The following is an 18,133-nucleotide window of genomic DNA, read 5'->3' as shown; positions in this document are numbered from 1 at the left end:
GACACCATGGACTTGGTCCACTATTTATCCATTCTGTCTTACTTTCCACTGAGCCCTTACCTTTTGTTACTACTACTATTCCACAGTGGCCCCTCCAAACATTGTGTCCCTCTCATTGAGTAGTCAGGCTATTCAAAATCCCCACTGTCAGCAGATAATGACAATGACAATGATGTGCAGTGGGTTCTTTATTAAGAACCTGCATGTTCTGGGTATTTTGCAATATGTCATTGAGTCAGCTCTTCAAATTAGATACCATCCCCATTTATAGATGTAGTAACTGTCATATCATTGGAAATACACAGATTGCCTAAGATCAGATGGCTAGTTTCCCAGAAAGGAACACATCTATGCTACTTGGCTCCAAAGCCTCACCCTTTACCCTTTAACCCACTGAACTCATTCTGCCAGTCTCCTTCTCTCTTCCCTGGATTGTCTTTCTCAGCCCACATGATTTCTTCCTTCCCTTGTATCTCAGAGGAAGAGTGGTCCCTCCTACCTGGAGCTAGCAGCCACTCTATGCCCATAATTGCCTCTTCTGTACTCCCTTTCCATCTTCTAATGGTTCTTGGATTTTTCAATTTCTTCCTCTCTCCACAACACTGCCCTAAGTCCCTCCCCACTATATACTTCCCCTTTGTCACAGCCAGGAATGGAGCTCCATGTCCCTGAAAAGCCTTCACTTATTTCCACACCCTTCTCTGCTATGTTTCTCCTTCAATGTCATCATCAATCTAGCCAGTTCCTAAACTAATTCAAGCCAAAGTGTTAATGGATGTTATCCCTTCTAAAAACTGGAATAGAAGCCGTTGAAAGTTTACCCACAGAAAGAACAATTTTAGGAGAAGGAAAGTTTAAGGATATGATTTTTGAGTTAAGAGATAATAGACTAAATGAGTGGGACCATGGCACCTCTTGTATGAGGGCGGGGGAGGTGGGGGAAGCCCCGCTGGACCACACATAAAGGACTCATCCCAGTTTCTTCCCAACATGCCTCAGAATTTGATCCTCACAACAACCTATTTGAAATAAGTATTATGAGCCCTTCTTTTCAGCTTAGGAAAGTAAGGGCCAGAGAGGTTAAGAAACTTGCCCGAAGTCACACAGGCCAGTAGCCTAATATAGCTGGGATTTAAATCTGGGTCACCTGACTCCCCAGCCCCTGATCTTTTCATAAGACAAGAAGGTCAAGGTTGTACAATTGCAAATGCTAAAACAGACACACAGGACAGAGCACTACACCCCTCTCTTCTAAGTTTTCCACGTGACTCCTAGCATCCCCTCCTTCCCAGACCAGCCTCAGAGGACAAATGACTGCCATTTAAGGGTATGACTGGAGTTTGTATTCTCCTCCAGATTTCTATCTTCCTTCCCAGATACCAACCCTTCTAGATGGTAGCTAGTTCTTTAATTACTGGAAGCTAGAAAGGCCCGTGGCCAAGGACCTAAAAGAATGTGGCTAGGGGGCGCCTGGGTGGCTCAGTCGGTTAAGCGTCCGACTTCAGCTCAGGTCACGATCTCGCGGTCCGTGAGTTCGAGCCCTGCGTCGGGCTCTGGGCTGATGGCTCAGAGCCTGGAGCCTGCTTCCGATTCTGTGTCTCCCTCTCTCTCTTCCCCTCCCCTGTTCATGCTCTGTCTCTCTCTGTCTCAAAAATAAATAAACTTAAAAAAAAAAAAAAGAATGTGGCTAGTATGATTCAGTCTGAGAGAAGACAGATGCCTTACGTGTTGTGCGGGCTATAGAAGCCCACAAAAAATGTTTGTTCTGAGGGACTATTTGAGCACATTTTTACATGGGTCTAACTTTTGAAAATCCTACCTGCCAAAGGGCAAACAAATGATCCAGGGTTCATTTAGCCCATGTGATGGTTAAGATTGCTAGAGCTAAGTCAGGAATCCTCTAAGGAAGCTCTTTTTAAATGTCCAGGTAGCAATTCAGCAGAATCTGTTTTCATGCAGCCTGAAAAACAGAAAGTCAAAAATGTTGTTAGCGTCAGTACATGGGTTTTTTATGCTAGAAGCAGAGGCAGATCTGACAGGTGTTGGAGCAAAAGCTCCTATTTCAAGTTCATACAGATAACATCTTCAGATAACACGGAGGTAAGAAACCTAGGATACCTTCTCTGAAATAATTGCTACTGCGAAGCCTGGGGCTATTAAAAAGAGAAGAGGAAGAAGAAAGAAAAGACTCTGAATTGCACCAGCAAACTTTCAAGGCTCCTGCTGCCTGGTCTGGAGCCTTTGTTAGGAGGCTCATTGTTAAACAGGACAGCTACCAGAGGAAAGGAACCTCTGTCGGAATTCAGCTTCCATTGAGAGGTTATCAGCAGCTATTGTTTTGATGTTTCATTTGCAATGTTCAGGGGAGGAAACAGCCCTCACGTTTATGGCACCAATTCATTAGACATATTGGCTGGCTTCTTTCCCTGGGCTCCGGAATGATTTGCCATTTATGAAATGTCCTCTCTTCCAACTGTGCAAATGCCAAGTTATTCATTTGAAGTTCATGGCCCCTTTTCCCTCTTTATGTTCCCAGCTCTCTCCCTCTCCCACAAGTCACTCAGCGGCCGGGCAGGAAAAACTCCAGTGAACCCAGCGCGATCGGCAGAGGCATCAGACTTCCCAAACTTCCTCCTCTCCAATAAACGAGGTCTGTTAGAGCAAATAACCCAAAGCTGCTTGCTCCCCCCAACCCCCAGCCCTCTCACAGCCCGGTTCCTCTCCCATTCCCATATTAAGGAAACAATGAAGCGAACACACCAGGATATTCTGGGGTGGACAGCGATCTCCAGCAATAAATTACTTCCTCACTTAGTGACTTTTATGGGTCAGGGAAACCATATGGCCCATGCAGCCGGCTCCAGGTCAACTCCAGCAAATTCGATGCTCATTTGTCTCACCCTGATCATATTAAAAGACTGTGGGGTGCCCAATCCTAAAGTTTTCCATCACCCCTACTCTCCAAATGCATGCAATTCACTCTCAATGACCGAGCTGCCTTCTTTTCTTGCTCTGTTCTCCCCCTTCTCAGCCTACTGGCTGACTTATGCTTAGCTGCTGGTATCTGGTTCTCCCTCAGCCAGCATCTTTCCAGGGCAGCCTGGTAGGGGGAATAATATTCCTTTAGGATTTATTGCCCTGACTGATGTACTTCTCTACATCTTTATCCTGCCTTTTCATCATCTTGGTGACAGAATTATGTAATGTATGTTGCCTCTAGTACTAATTTGCCAAATTAGGCAGGGAGAGGCTGACCTGGGTCCACTTACCCCTGTTCTCACTCTGGTGCTGTGGGTGTCTTGGGAGGCCACCCCTTTGTGACACAGCATTGAGTAGGGCATCACTTCCAAGCCCACTGCCACTCAGAATGCTCTTAGGTTGTGTTTCTCAAAGTGGGGGCCCAGAATCCCCCCAATGGGCAGCTGTGAGGGATGCATAGGATGGGTGGACCCACATGAAGCCCCAGAATAAACCAGCCATTTCCTACTGGCATGTCAAGTAGAGAGAAGAGGGCTGAAAGTAATTTAACTGATAGGTAATTCAAAACATCTTCATATTAAAATAGCCTGAATTTAGCATACACTGGAAAGCAAAAACTTGGTAAGTTTAGACAAATTGATTTCTCATTTGCAGGAGGCCACTGTGGGTCACCATCCTCCCCTAGACTCCCACCCTCAGGATAATTTCCCCTCTTCTGTTCCCAGAAGTATTTTGGTGAAAAGTATGAGAATTGGGCTAGGTGGAGATTCTGAATGCTATTTACAAAAATAATAATAGTTATTACTGCTTTCTCTGAGATGATTTTTTCTCAAGCAATGTTATCATTATATTTCTGTGCATGGATTAATAATAATAATTAAGTTTCTGCTGTGTGCCATCTCAAAGAAGATATTGTTATTCCATTTGACATTTTACAGATGAGCAAACTAAAACCCAGAGAAATTAAATGATTTGCCCAAAGTCTTTTAATCAGTAACTGGAAGAAGCAGGATACGAACTCGTATTATCTGGTCCCCAAAACTACTTCTTATTGCAGTACAAAAGAAAATGACCAAACTTTAAAAAGAAATAAATGAAAATCTTGAATATCCAAAAATTTCAGTATTAAAAATTACAATCTACAATTTATTGAGCACGGACCATGTGCTAGAAATTATTTTAAGCATTTTATATATCTCATATAGTCACAACAACTTTTGGAATTAGGGACTATTATACTCACTTTGTAGGTGAAGAAACTGATGCAGAGAGTTAACAGTTTATGAGGAAAGGAACCACATCTATCTTGTTCATTCTTTTATCATAATATTATCCTGGCATATAGTAGGCAATGGTTGAGTGAATTAATTGAATGTTATAGTTACAAAATACCTAACTGAATATTAATGAGGGCAATGGGGGTAGATCAACCATTTGTTGTTTATCTTGTTCATAATTTGATCACTAGTATCTACCATAGTTTTGGTACATTAGTTGAATGAATAAACTAAATCTTATATTCACATAATATTAAATTTACTATTAATATATTGAATATGTGACATCAACCTGTTTAGTATTAGGTACCTATATAGGGTGATGTATTAGTCAGGACTTTCTGGTTGCAAATGACAGAAATCATTACAAACTACAATAAGAGAAAAAAAAAAGACAAAGTAAGGAAAGAAGGAAGAAATTAGCACATGGAACTACAAAGTTCAGAGCTGGACTTCAGGTAAGACTGTATCCAGGAGCTCCATCAAAACCACTTAATAGTTCAATTTTCCTTTCACAGACTCTTCCACATGGTGGCAAGACCCTGTTGGTCACATCATCCTTAAAGCTAATGCTGACAGAGAAAAGTGCCTCTTTCCATTTAGTTCCAGCACAAGTTCCATAAAGAACTCAGATTACACCAGCTGGAGTCACAAGTCCGTCCTTGAACTAATCACTGAAGCTAGGGAAATGGTGTTCTGATTAGAGAGGCCTCTCTCCTCTGGAAGAGAGAGAAAGGCCACTTTCCTTCCCAAGCTATGTGGAATAGGTTCCCTCTGAAAAACAAGTTTTGGGGGGCACCTGGGTGGCTTAATCAGTTAAGTGTCTGACGTTAGCTCAGGTCATGATCTTGCAGTTCATGAGTTTGAGCCCCATGTGGGGCTCTGTGCTGACAGCTCAGAGCCTGGAGCCTGCCTCAGATTCTGCTTCTCCCTCTCTCTCTGCCCCTCCCCCATTGCTCTCGTGCGCTCTCTCTCTCTCTCTCTCTCTCTTGCTCTCTCTCTCTCAAAAATAAACATTAAAAAAGTTTTAAAACAAGTTTTGGTTTTTAGATGAAATGGGAAAGGGGAACCATGTTGGGCAAAAGCTCTGGCTGCCATATTGGCAAGAAAACCCATGACTTTCCCTCATGGGTTCTGGCCCCAAGAGTGAGACTCCCGAATCTACAGATTTCTTCCTATTACTTTCCTTCAGCCTGGATCTGGGCTTCCTGGAGATGCATTCCCGAGGATTAAAGCACCTTCAGGCAAGTCACTTTCTAGTCCCCTCTCAGCCCCAGGCCCACCCCCACAAAATCCTAAACAGGGTCTTCCTTTGGTGTACAATGTTGGTATATAATGTAATTGTATTGGACAGGGAAGAGGAGCCATCCAGGCCCTCCAACTCATGACTCATTTGTCCTACTCACATTTACACTGCATTCCCCAGCTTTCTGCTCCGGATACATGTTGTTTCCTACTCTGATGCCATTTTTCAGTCCTTTATAATGGGCTTTCCCCTGTTACATGCCAAGTGCAAATCTAAGTGTGCAAGAGCATCAGTCATGGTCTGGCAATGGGGTTGAAAGATGGCCTCAATTCTCACTCATCATCACAAAATCAGTAATGTGTGCAGAGAAGTCAGGCCCATTTATGAGAGGCTATGATCTGTGACGGACCAAATGACACATTTTCAAGTGCTGCTGCAGGGCCTCCAGTAAGAGGAGCAGCACCACTGAGTCCACTTCAGGCCTGGGTCCTCTTGCCCATGCGTGGATTCTGACAGTCACAAAGGCACAGTGTTGTTCACAGTACTTCAACTGCACAATTTTTAAATCATGGGGTAACGCAGGGCTTAATTTTACTTTCAGTGGTGCAAGAATCTTCAGGGTTACTTCCAAATCTCTGATGCACCCTCTGATGAAGAAACTGCTTATCAGGACTTATAATCCTGGCCCAAAGAGTTATAAAAAAAAAAAACAGTACAAAACATCCTATCCAGCAGCTGCAAACTGGCAGCCCTTAGGCTGATTATGATTCATATACATGTTTTGCGGGGTTCTGGGAGTACTTACCAATAAGGAAATTTCACCTCTAAAAAACCCAGAGTCCTGGGGCGCCTAGTGGCTCAGTCAGTTAAGCATCCAACTTCGGCTCAGGTCATGATGTCATGGTTCATGAGTTCAAGCCCCGCATAGGGCTCTGCACTGATAGTGCAGAGCTTGCTTGGGATTCTCTCTCTCCCTCCCTCTCTCTGACCCTTCCCCATTCATACTTTCTCCCTGTCTCAAAATAAATAAATAATATTTTTTTAAAAATCCGGAGCCCTTATTTATCATAATATTCAAAAGATCAGACAAGCTAGGCCCACAATCCAGCATGGTAGCCATCAGCAGAGGCAGAAGCTGTAGCTGCTCCATTTAGGCAGGTGAAAATTCACTAGTTCTCCACAGTCTTTACCATTCCCTATTGTCTCCCATTTGCATTACCCACTGCACCCCTCATAGGCATTTAATTCTGCAGCTCCCGACTATCTACACCTCTCTTGTGACAGCAGATTTCCAAGGAGGCCCAAAACGGCGGAATGGCTTGCTCAATTCAGACTGAAATTCTGTTTGTTGTTATTTTTAACAATATGCTGACTTTTCCTCCTTTTTGAAAAATTATTATACAGTAAAACTGTTTTTGTATATAGTTCTATGAATTTTAACACATGTATAAATTCATGTGATCTCCACCACAATCAGGAAATAAAACAGTCCATCACCCCCAAGAAACTGTGTCATGCTGCCCCTTTATTGCCACTCCCTCCTGCCATCACTACCCCTCAGCAACCACTGATCTGTTCTCCATCACAATAGTTTTGCCTTTAAAGCCTATCAGAAAAGTGAAATCATACATTATGTAACCTTTTAATGCAGGCTTCCATAATGTTTATATCACTTGAGGTTTTGGTAAACCAGTAGTTCATTCCTGTTTATTACTGTGTGGTGTTCCTCTGTATAGATATAACACGATTTTTCTGCAGACTGAAATTCTTGATTCAAATTCAGAGAGATTTTTTGAGAGTTGGGGCAGTGAGGTGCTGCTTGAAACTGGCTGGTGACAGTTGATTGTTAACTTTTCAGAAACTATGCCAGCTGGTTGCTAAACACAGCCATTAAACAGTTAAATTAAATGTAAAAGAACTAACTACTCAAAATTCATCACTGAAAATTATTACTAGAATTACTAGATTCTACTATTATCAAAGATCATGAGGTTATTTCATCTATTGCATCTGTATGGTGGGAGTACTGTATAATGACGGGCAACTTTCCAAATTTATGTTCAGCGGCTTCACGTTGCTGCCATTAAATCCATCATGATGACTATTTACACCATGGAAATCTGCAAATGCTACAAATCAGGTGCCTGATTCCTTCCTTCCTTCCTTCCTTCCTTCCTTCCTTCCTTCCTTCCCTCCTTCCTTCCTCCTTCCCTCCTTCCCTCCCTCCTTCTTTTCCCCCTCTTTTCTCCTGTTTGCCCACCCTCCTTCCCTCCCTCTCTTCTTTCTTTCCTTCCTTCCTTCCTTCCTTCCTTCCTTCCTTCCTTCCTTCCTTCCTTCCTTCTTCCAGACAGCAGTTATCAAACATTTACTAGCACACTGTGGGGTGGGAAAAGTTTGAAAGAGCCTAGATCCTCTCTACAGCAGACGCTTCACCCATTGTCCTCACTGGTTCCCTCCCTACTGCACACTGTGCCCAGCTTTTCTTATAGATTCTAGTTGGGTCAAAGTGTATCATCCCCTGGGGAAAGGATGGGGAGATGGGGACACTAAACATGGTAAAAGCCTGACAAACTGCACTTCCCAACAGTATGTTCAGTAGAAGTGCCCTGAGCTGGAGTGAAGATGCCTGGTTATTGCTCTGCCTCACAGGGGCATGGAGCATAATTCTTTTTTCCTACCTCCCCAACTTTTCCCACAGCATGAACCTCACCTGGGAAGTGCTCCTACACAAACCTACTCCTCATCCAACTCCTCCTGCCACTGAACCTCCTCAGTGAAAGGAGGAAGCTAGGTGGAATCAGAGTTTGCAAAACCTAAAGTTCAAAGGCACACCTCCCAGGGATCACCAGGATGCAGAGGCTGGGACAAGAGGATGTGGGGTGGGGGTGGCTCTGGACCCTCCACCTCCTACTTCAACTAAAGCCCCTTCACTTTTATGCTTCACTTTAATGTTTTATAGATGAGGGATTGTTATGCCCAGAATTCGTGATCCCCAAAGACCACTAGGGAGCCAAGTCCGATGCAAAAGCAAAGAGCCTTTATTCGAGCTAGCTCGAGCTCAATCCCCTACCTGCACCGACCCAGCGGTGAGATACCAGGGAAAGAGAGCGAGTTTCAAAAGGACAAAGGTTTTATTGGGGCCTGGGGGCAGTTGGTGAGGTAATGGCTATGGCCTCAGCCGATTGGCTGGGGAAGGGTCCTGGGGAAGGGTCGAGTCCTGTTAGGCAGGTGAGGGGGGGGGTTACTCAAGGGGAGGAGGTGTGGTCAAGGTGAAGGACACAGAACAAGATGGAGTCAGCTGGCGTAGGCCCGCCCTTTCAGGATCAATGTAAGATTTCCTTTGAAAAGGGGTTTCTGCTACTAAAGAAAGTAAAAACTCTTTGAACACAAGTGTTTAACCCTAAAAAAAAATCCCTCATTGGAACTACAGCAAGAAGCTCCTAAATGGTCTTCCAGTTTCCACTCTAGCACCTCCCTTCTCCCCTCCCCACTCCCCAACACACAGCAGCAGCCACTGTGATCCGGTTAAAATGCAAATCAAATCATTTCACTTTTCTCCTCAAGATTTTGCCATTTTCCCATAGCAGTCAGGATAAATCTAAAGTCTTTATTGTTTTTTCTTTTAAAAAAAAATTTTTTTTAACGTTTATTATTGAGAGACAAAGAGAGAACAGAGCATGAGCATGGGAGGGACAGAAAGAGGAGTAGACACAGAATCTGAAGGAAGCTCCAGGCTCTGAGCTGTCAGCACAGAGCCCAATGTGGGACTCGAACTCACAAACCCAGTGAGATCATTGACCTGAGCCGAAGTCAGATGCTTAACTGACTGAGCCACCCAGGCACCCCAAATCTAAAGTCTTTAACATGCACCATAAGATTGTACCATAAGGGTCTGGCCCCAAGCTCTCCCTCTGACCTCATCTTCACTCACCACACTTACCACACACCTGGCCTCTGTGCCCTTCTTCACAGGTGCCAGTCATGGCTCAAGCACATTCCCACCCCAGGATCTTTGCATAGCTTTCTAGAATGCTCTTCCTTTCAGTGCCCACATACTTTATTCCCTTAAAGATATGGCCAAATTTCACAATCAGTGAAGCCTTCCCAAATCCTCTTGTCAAAATAGCTTATTTTCACTATCGCTCTTCCTCCCTCTCCTTAACCTAAAATATGTGTTTCATGATTAAAAAACTAGATGTTTATTTTAGAAACTGGAGAAAATCTGAAAATACCATAAACCCAGAGATAAAAACTAACATTTTGCTATATTTCTTTCTAGTATTTTCCTTTCTCCTTTTTTGGTCTGGTTCTTCTTCAGTGTTCATTGTATACTGAAAGGGCGGGCCTACGCCAGCCGACTCCATCTTTTTCTGTGTCCTTCACCTTGACCACACCTCCTCCCCTTGAGTAACCCCCCCCCTCACCTGCCTAACAGGACTCGACCCTTCCCCAGGACCCTTCCCCAGCCAATCGGCTGAGGCCATAGCCATTACCTCACCAACTGCCCCCAGGCCCCAATAAAACCTTTGTCCTTTTGAAACTCGCTCTCTTTCCCTGGTATCTCACCGCTGGGTCGGTGCAGGTAGGGGATTGAGCTCGAGCTAGCTCGAATAAAGGCTCTTTGCTTTTGCATCGGACTTGGCTCCCTAGTGGTCTTTGGGGATCACGAATTCTGGGCATAACATATACAAAGTTAAATAGTCAACTAGATCCATTATGAAAAGCAGCAATTTCCTACCTCTTCCATGTCTCCTCCCCAAGACAATGACTTTCAACAACTATAACTGATTTTTTATTTTTGGTTATTGCTTCCAAATCCACAACAAAACAAAACAGAACCAAAAAACCAAAATACTTCTAGGCATTGCCACTTGATTTTCCACTATGGAAGGTGAAGATTTTAACTCTTTCTTCCCTCTGTTCTCACACATAAGCACACACTTTCCTTCCTTCTGTCCTCTTAATATATAGAACTTTAGTATCAGATAGCATTCAGTGTTACCTAATGATGACTAAGCAAACACAATGAATCATGTAATATTATATTACTTTTTCTTTCGATTATTTGTTTGCCTGGAGTTACTAATTTTATAATTTCCTTTTTCATGGTTTCCTTAGTTCTGTGTCCTTATCAGTAAAAAACAACAACAACAACAACAACAAATTTCACCAGTTGCCTAAATGTTCTCAACAGGCATTCAGGCACACTACATATCAATGTGTATTTTAATTTCTTGCATACTCTCCTCCCTTCACCTTCTGAGATGATCCAAACTAAAGTGGTTTCCCTGTACATGTGGGACATTGCTGACTTCTGGAATTTCTCTTCACCATCATCCTAGGCACCCTTTGTTTCCCAACTCCAACATCTTTCTCTTCTCTTGGTTTACTCTATTGTTTTAGTGGAGCGTATGCTCCAAAATCTTTCCAAACAAGGCTGCCTGGAAGACTCCTTTCTTTTCTTTTTCTTTTTCTTTTTCTTTTTCTTTTTCTTTTCTTTTCTTTTCTTTTTTTTTTTTGAGACCTTGCTCATCTGAAATTGCCTTTGTTCTGTCCTTACAGCTCATTGATAATTGAATCGTAGATCTGAAATCATTTGCCTTCAGAATTTGGAAAGCATTATTCCATTGTCTTCCAGCTCCCGAATTTTCTCAATAGAAATCATTCTAATTGATGATCCTTTGTAAGTGACATGTTTTTGCTGTCTGGAAGGTTTTAAGCCCTTTTTTCTGCTTAGTGTTCTGAAACTTCACAATGATGTGAGTGTGGGACTATTTTCACCCGTTGTGCAATTGTGATGGGCACTTGGTGGCCTTTTCCATACGGAAACTCACATTTTTCAATTCTGTGAATTTGTATTGAATTCTTTCTCTGACAGCCCTCCCTCTCCTTTGTTATCCCTCTTCTCTTTCTCAAATCCCTATTGTTTGGACCTCCTGGGCTACTCTTCTAATTTTCTCACCTTTTCTCCCCTACTTACCCACCTCTTTGTTTTTTTATTCTACTTTTGGAGAGGTTTCTTCAACTTTCCAATTCTGCTGCATTTTTCATTTTTGCCATCACATTTTTAATTTCCAACCACTCCTTTTTGTCCTCTGAATATTACTTTCATATGTAGCATTCTGTTCTTATTTCTGAGTTGCAATATTTTTATCTCTTTAAATATTTAATGAATTCTCTCCCTTCCTCTCCCTCCCTCTTATAAGTTTTCTTTTTCCCGTGTAGTCTGTTTCCTCCCAGGTTGCTTTTTCCCATGCATTTGTTTTTCGTTTGGTCTTTCTTATGAGAACCTGTCCTCAGATGTCTGGTAATCCTTGGCCATCTGGTCCTCTGAGGAAAAGGGAACAAAATGCTGATTGATAGCTCTGAATAGACAGGTGTGGCTTGCTGACTGCAGAGTTTCACTATGTAGTGTGAACGGTTTACACTATCTGATTGGAAAACTCCAATATCAGTATCTTTAGGTCTTTATCTCTTGAGGTGGTCAGGTTCTCCAAAGAGTTATTTCTCCATACTCTTCTGGAGGGTATAGGCCTGGTTGCCATCATCCTTGGAGAAAGAAAGCCTCAGCATCCAGTATACATACACTCAATTAATCCCCAGATTTGTGTCCAGCCTGCCATCCTCAACTGGGCAGGAAGTCTTCTCCAGAGAATGTCTCCAGCATCCTGCCAGAGGTGCCCAGCTCTTCTCTATGGAGAAGAGTAGAGGGTGTGGAGAGCTAACTGTGAACTGGTGATCTTTATTTTATCTTCAGTTCCTTACACCCACACCCACCCCCACACACACACTATTCCAGATTCACCTGATACACCACTTCCTGCACATTGGGAGGTGTGCATGTAAATGGGGTTGGTTCACAGCTTTCTCCTCTGCCCACCAAGTATGCAAATTTCTCAAGTTTGCCTTCTAGCTCCCACCCTCAGCCCTGTCATCGCCCCCTCTTTTCGCCTTATCTATGAGTATCTGTGCCTTTAAAAGTGCCTTTATTTCATTCTAGGGGGTCTCAGAGGGAGTAAAAGCAGACATATTTTCAATCTGACATCTGTATCTAACAGCCCATCACCTATCTCTATCTCTTTGTTTGCTGATTGCCCATCTTCCCTCACTAGAATATGAGCTCCATGATGGAAAGAACTGGTATGTTTTAGTCACCCCTACATCCTCAGCTCCTAAGAGTGTGTGGCACATACTAGATGCTCACCATTTGATGAATAAATGGATAAAAAGTAAGAAGGAAAGAAGATTCCTCCAGCTCTATTTCTATTCTGTAAGTTTTGACTCCATTTCCCAAATTTATTCTAACTTTCCTTCTCTTGAGCCCTGTCCCTTTAACCCAAAGACCTCCCACTTCACTGTTTACCAACCTTTACTCCTTCCTGGCAGTCTTTTTTTCTTGGCTCACTCCTACCTCTCCTCTCTCTTGCTACTACCTGGCATCAATTTCAGCGTCAATTTCTGTGAGGGAGATTGAATTTTCACTCAGTAAAGCACACCTGCTACATTTGTAGGGAAGTACAAAGAGAGAAGACTTGGTTCCTACCTTCTATGAATAAACATAATTTAACTAACTCTCTTTTAAAAATCAAGATTCCTTTGAGACTCTAATTCAAGCTAGGTTTTAAAAAGAAAAACCCAAAGGCACATCAAATTACCAGAGAGCCAGGAGCAGATGGGTTAATAAGAAAAGATTTGGGGATGGGGAATTTGAGGGATTATTGGGAGGGAAAGAGGACTAAGCTTCTAGACAAAGAAAAGCCAAATTAACACTCAGAGTGTTCACATTCACCCTTATCCTGCCAACCCCTCCTCTCCTTGTCTCTTGGTAAAAACCACAGCTAAATTGAAAGGGAAGAAAATTACTCATTTTTTTCTTTAAGAAAGTATTTATTGAATTTTCTATTATGTTTCAGCACTTGGTGAAGAAATCATGTGTGGTGTCTGCTCTTATGAAATTAGAGCCTAGTGGGAAATTCAGACTACAAACAGGTAAACAAATAAAATACACAGTATACTCAGTAGCAGTTGCTTTGAGGGAAGTGAGTAGGATTCAGTAACAGAAAGTAACAGAGAGGACTTCCTTAGATGGGGGTGGACAACGAAGGCTCCTTTGACAAAGAGCGATGAACATTTTGTTGTTGTTGTTGTTGTTGAATTCCAGTCATTTAGTTTCCACTTTTCTCACCCAAGTTACTCTTTATCCTTTAGAAATTTAAACTCTTCCTTATATGCAGATATGTTGTTAGGTTATATGTGACCCCATCCTCAGCTTCAAAGAAGGGTCCTGTTGGTTTAAGTAAGTCGGATTCCTCCCCACTGTCTTCATTTCCCTCTCAAGGTGAATGGTTTAGACACTGGCGTGTGATACAGTTTAGGCCAATGAAATAAACAGGACCCCTGGAGTTGAACAGGAGTTACTGGAAAAGACCCTCTCTCTTCTCCTGGAGATTATGGTGTGAGGATGTGATTCTAGAACAATGACAACCATTTTGCAGCCATGAGGAAAGAGCTATAGCTGTATAGTAGTAAATGAGAGAAACAGGGTCCTCAGTGACATACATCAAGCTTTTCTTGAAGTCAAGCACTATTTCTGGACAAGTTAGATACAAGAACCAATAGATTCCCTTTATTATTTAGGGTAGTTTTGAGTGGGATTTTCTCATTTGCAATCAAAACAAAATAATCATAACTAGAGAAGTGACATTTAAGCTAAAGGCTAAGAAAGAACTAATCAAGAGAGAAGAGGAAGTAGGAGCATTCCGGGGATAGGAAGCAGCCCTGAGAAAGCCCTAGGGAAAGAAAAATCTTACTGTGTTCAGGAAACTAAGAGGAGGCTAGTGTGGGAGCCACAGGATAGAGTGTGAGCTCAGGCCAGATTGGCAGGCAGGGGGTCGTGGGAAGAAATTCAGATGTTTGGATTTTATTCTAAGGAAACAGGAACCCCCACTCAGATTCATGTTTCATAATGACGTGGTTGCTGAGTGGAGAGTGGATTGGACATGGACAAGAATGGAAGACGAATATCACAAAAGGTCTATGTGGTTTTCCAGGCAAGTAACGGTGGCTACTTGGGTTAAGGTGGTAGTGGTGGGGATGGGATATAACAATAAACTGTAGGGGCGCCTGGGTGGCTCAGTCAGCTGAGCATCCAGCTTCGGCTCAGGTCATGATCTCACGGTTTGTGAGTTCGAGCCCTGCGTCGGTTTCTGTGCTGACAGCTCAGAGCCTGGAGCCTGTTTCGGATTCTGTGTCTTTCTCTCTGCTCTTCCCCTGCTCATGCTCTGTCTCTGTCTCTCAAAATAAATAAATAAACATTAAAAAAAAACCAATAAACTGTATACTTTTTAAGAGTCATTTCTTTCCTTTACTTGTTCAACCACAAGTATGAAAATCTCTGTATAGCACTGTATTAAAACTGAAGACCTAAAGATGAAAATACATGTTCTCTATCCACAAAGAAATTTCCATTTATAGGTGAACAGCCAGGCAAATGACTATAACATGAAAAAGAGCTGTGGTGGAGGTAACTACAAGATGCATGGGAACATTGGAGAATAAGCACCAAGTTAGTCAGAGAAAGTCAGTGATGACGTAGAAAAAACAGACTTGAGTTCGTAAACATTTGTGAGATCAGCAAGAAGGATATTCAAGGCTGGGTGGAATGCCTTGCTGGAAAGACATGCAGGATTTAGAAGAGTCTGTACTCAAGAAACAAGTAGTCAGATATTTCCAGAGATCCCACTGCAAGGAGGGAACCATAGTAGAAACAGTAGTCCCCACATTTCTCAATCCCCTTGCAATTAAGTGATAAACTGGCCAATGGGCTGTGGGTGCCACTTTCAGGCTGAAGCACAGAACTCATGCTCACCTTCCAGCTCTCTCTTTCTCCTCCATGGCAATTGTGGAGGAAAACTAGTGAAATGGAAATGTCACATTGTCATGGCAGCTGGATCTCTGAGTCAGTGCATAGAAAACAGGTCCTCTGGAGAGTCACCCAAAATTCCAGCACACTTTGCATAAACAAGAATGAACTTTTGTTGTGTTAAGTCACTATGATTTTGGAGTTGTTTTTTTAGTATATCATAACTTATCCTGACTAATATACAGGGTGATGGGGATAAGACTAGACAGGAGGGCAGGGGCCAGATCACAGACAGACTTAGTGGTCAGATGCCTTGCTCAAAGCCTGGACTTTATCTTGTAGGCATTTAAGAATCATCAAAGAGAAGAGATGAGAATCACATGAGACCATTCTGGCCACGGTGAAATGGATGGATGGATGGATGGATGGATACTTGGATTTAGGGCTTGCAGGGTAGAAGTAGTTCTTAAAAGTAGAGCAACCAGAAGAGAGGTTGTTGAAATAGAGAAAGATGATAACAACATGAACTAGGACAATGGTACCAGCAAAGTGTATAAGTTTGACATATGTTTGAAGGGAGAATGCACAAAGACTATGAGTGACTGAATGTTCTATAGGGGCAGGGATGACAGGAGACAGAAGAGGGAAGTTTTGACTCCCTTAACACCCTACTTTCTTAGCCCTGATAACAAACAACCTTAATCACTAGGGGTCCAGCCACTCTCAGCACCAAGAAAGGACCAGGAAGAAGAGCTGAAGGAGAAGGCTTCCTGGCAAATACCCTGGAAATACCCTGGCTATAAGCCAAGGGAGCCAGAAGATCAGGTCTGATCCTTCTGACTTGGATTAGTTCATTGATCCTCTCTGGACTTCAGTTTCCTTACCTGTAAAATGAAGTCATTGGACTTAATGATCACAAGGTCTCTTTCCATTTTAATGTCATAACTCTCAAAAAAAGAAACAGAGGAATGGGAAAAGGAGAGAAGAGTAAGAATATGAAGAAGATGAATGAGGAAACCAGCTAGAACCAACAAGGGAAAAAAAGAGGGAAAGAGAGAAAAATCAGGTGTGGTTGCTCGAAATAAGATCCTTGAACCCCTGGGTTATCCCAGCATCCCATCAGTTCAACTCAACTACATGGTGTCAGTAGATTTTGTCTCAGCTAACATGTATCATTGTTCTTGCTTGTTGAGTTTGTACTTTTAGTTATTAATATTATGATTATCCCTAATTGACAAAAACAGATCGATGGCTCAAAATTGGTAATGATGAAAATAGTAATGTAAATACCATAACTCAAGATAACATCTTTATAAAGAACAGATTCAAGGACAAATAAAGGGAGGTAAAGCAATACGTGCTGACAGAAGTGAGAATATGACTGTGATAAGCTAACAAAAATGTAAGTCTATAAGAGTAAGAAGCATGACCAGAAAAATCAGAAAACTGGATGGTAGTAGACTGGCAATGCATTTGCCCCTAGCCCTCCAGGGTAACATTCATTATAATAATGATTTCCAATAATAGCAGGAAGCCATGAAACTTCAGTGGTATTTTCCAACAAAGTAAAATGACTCCTTTGATAGAACAATAAAGTTTTTCCAGAACAACTGCAAACATTGTAAGTGCTTCCCAACACAAAATTGATTAATTTTATTGCTAAAAGTGATGGAGAAACCAAAACTACACAGGTGTCATAAAGGATGCACTCTTCACAGAAAAACAAGGATATGTTGCACTATTGCAAAGAAGTTTGTAAAACCAGCTACAAAGGTAATGATAATATTATGTTGGGGAAGAAGCAGAACATCAGCTAGATTTCTTTATCAAAGAACATTGATAGATGTTGCATAATATCAGTAGTATGTACTGTGGGGGGAAGCTGGTATCATGTCTGTGCAGACATTTCACTTTCTATATGGATAAAATTCAGTTCAGCAAGAGGGCACATATATGAAAGAGAAGTACTCCCCCAAGACTCTTTAAAAAAAAAACAAGTTTACTGAGATGTAATTTATGTACCATACCATTCACCCACTTGCACAAGGCAGTGGTTTGGAGTATATTACATTATTGATCTTTTTTAATTGTGGTAAAAATACATACATAAAATTAGCCACTTTAGCCATTTTTAGGCATATGATTCAGTGGCATTAAATACATTTACAATGTTGTGCAATCATCACCACTATCTACAAGACTCTTCACTGAGATATAGTCTATCTGATGATGGTTTACCACTAAAGAATCCATGCTCTATGTAAAGATGATTTTCAACACTTATTTTGTGAGTCATGATGTAAAATTGGGAAAGCACATTAGCATCAGTTTTGGCAAAGTTCCATGTCTGTGCTTCAAGGAAGGAATTGAAGAGGGTATGTCTGAACACCAATCTATTCACTGCTTCTGTCAAAGAGATCATTTGGCCGTCGGCAATATGCCTTGATAGTCTCAATTCAGTTTTGAAGGTGTTCCTCCAGAAAACAGGCTCTGAGGTAGACATTAGCATACAGAATATGTATTAAGGCATATGTGTGGGATGGACACCTGTTGAGGGGAAAAGATACAAGACTGACCAGAGGGAGAAAATGAGCTGCCATACACCAAGAAAGTCCTCAGCCATCCCCCAGGGAGCTATGAATCTAGGAGCCAGCTCTTCAGGGCTTAACTAAATTGAGGGGATGGGACTGAAAGTTCATACTCCCTTATGGATCAGTCATTAGATATAGGCTGTCCCTTGGGCAGAGAAGTTTCTTTAGCCAAGGCAAT

The 18,133-nt window shown here is 42.1% G+C and overlaps 1 long non-coding RNA gene across 1 annotated transcript in view; it reads right to left on the bottom strand.

Annotated features, from left to right (window-relative positions):
- LOC128314014 (uncharacterized) overlaps positions 1-18,133 on the bottom strand; it is a 271,881-nt gene that overhangs the window by 99,195 nt on the left and 154,553 nt on the right. The window contains exon 5 of the long non-coding RNA XR_008295299.1: positions 1,820-1,960. This is a non-coding gene — a long non-coding RNA (uncharacterized LOC128314014). The remainder of the gene's footprint in view (positions 1-1,819; positions 1,961-18,133) is intronic.

This window comes from Acinonyx jubatus, chromosome C1 (genome assembly GCF_027475565.1).
Source record: "Acinonyx jubatus isolate Ajub_Pintada_27869175 chromosome C1, VMU_Ajub_asm_v1.0, whole genome shotgun sequence".
Taxonomy (NCBI): Eukaryota; Metazoa; Chordata; class Mammalia; order Carnivora; family Felidae; genus Acinonyx; species Acinonyx jubatus.
The sequence above is the reverse complement of the archived record's forward strand: the minus strand, read 5'-3'. Positions and strand labels throughout refer to the sequence as shown.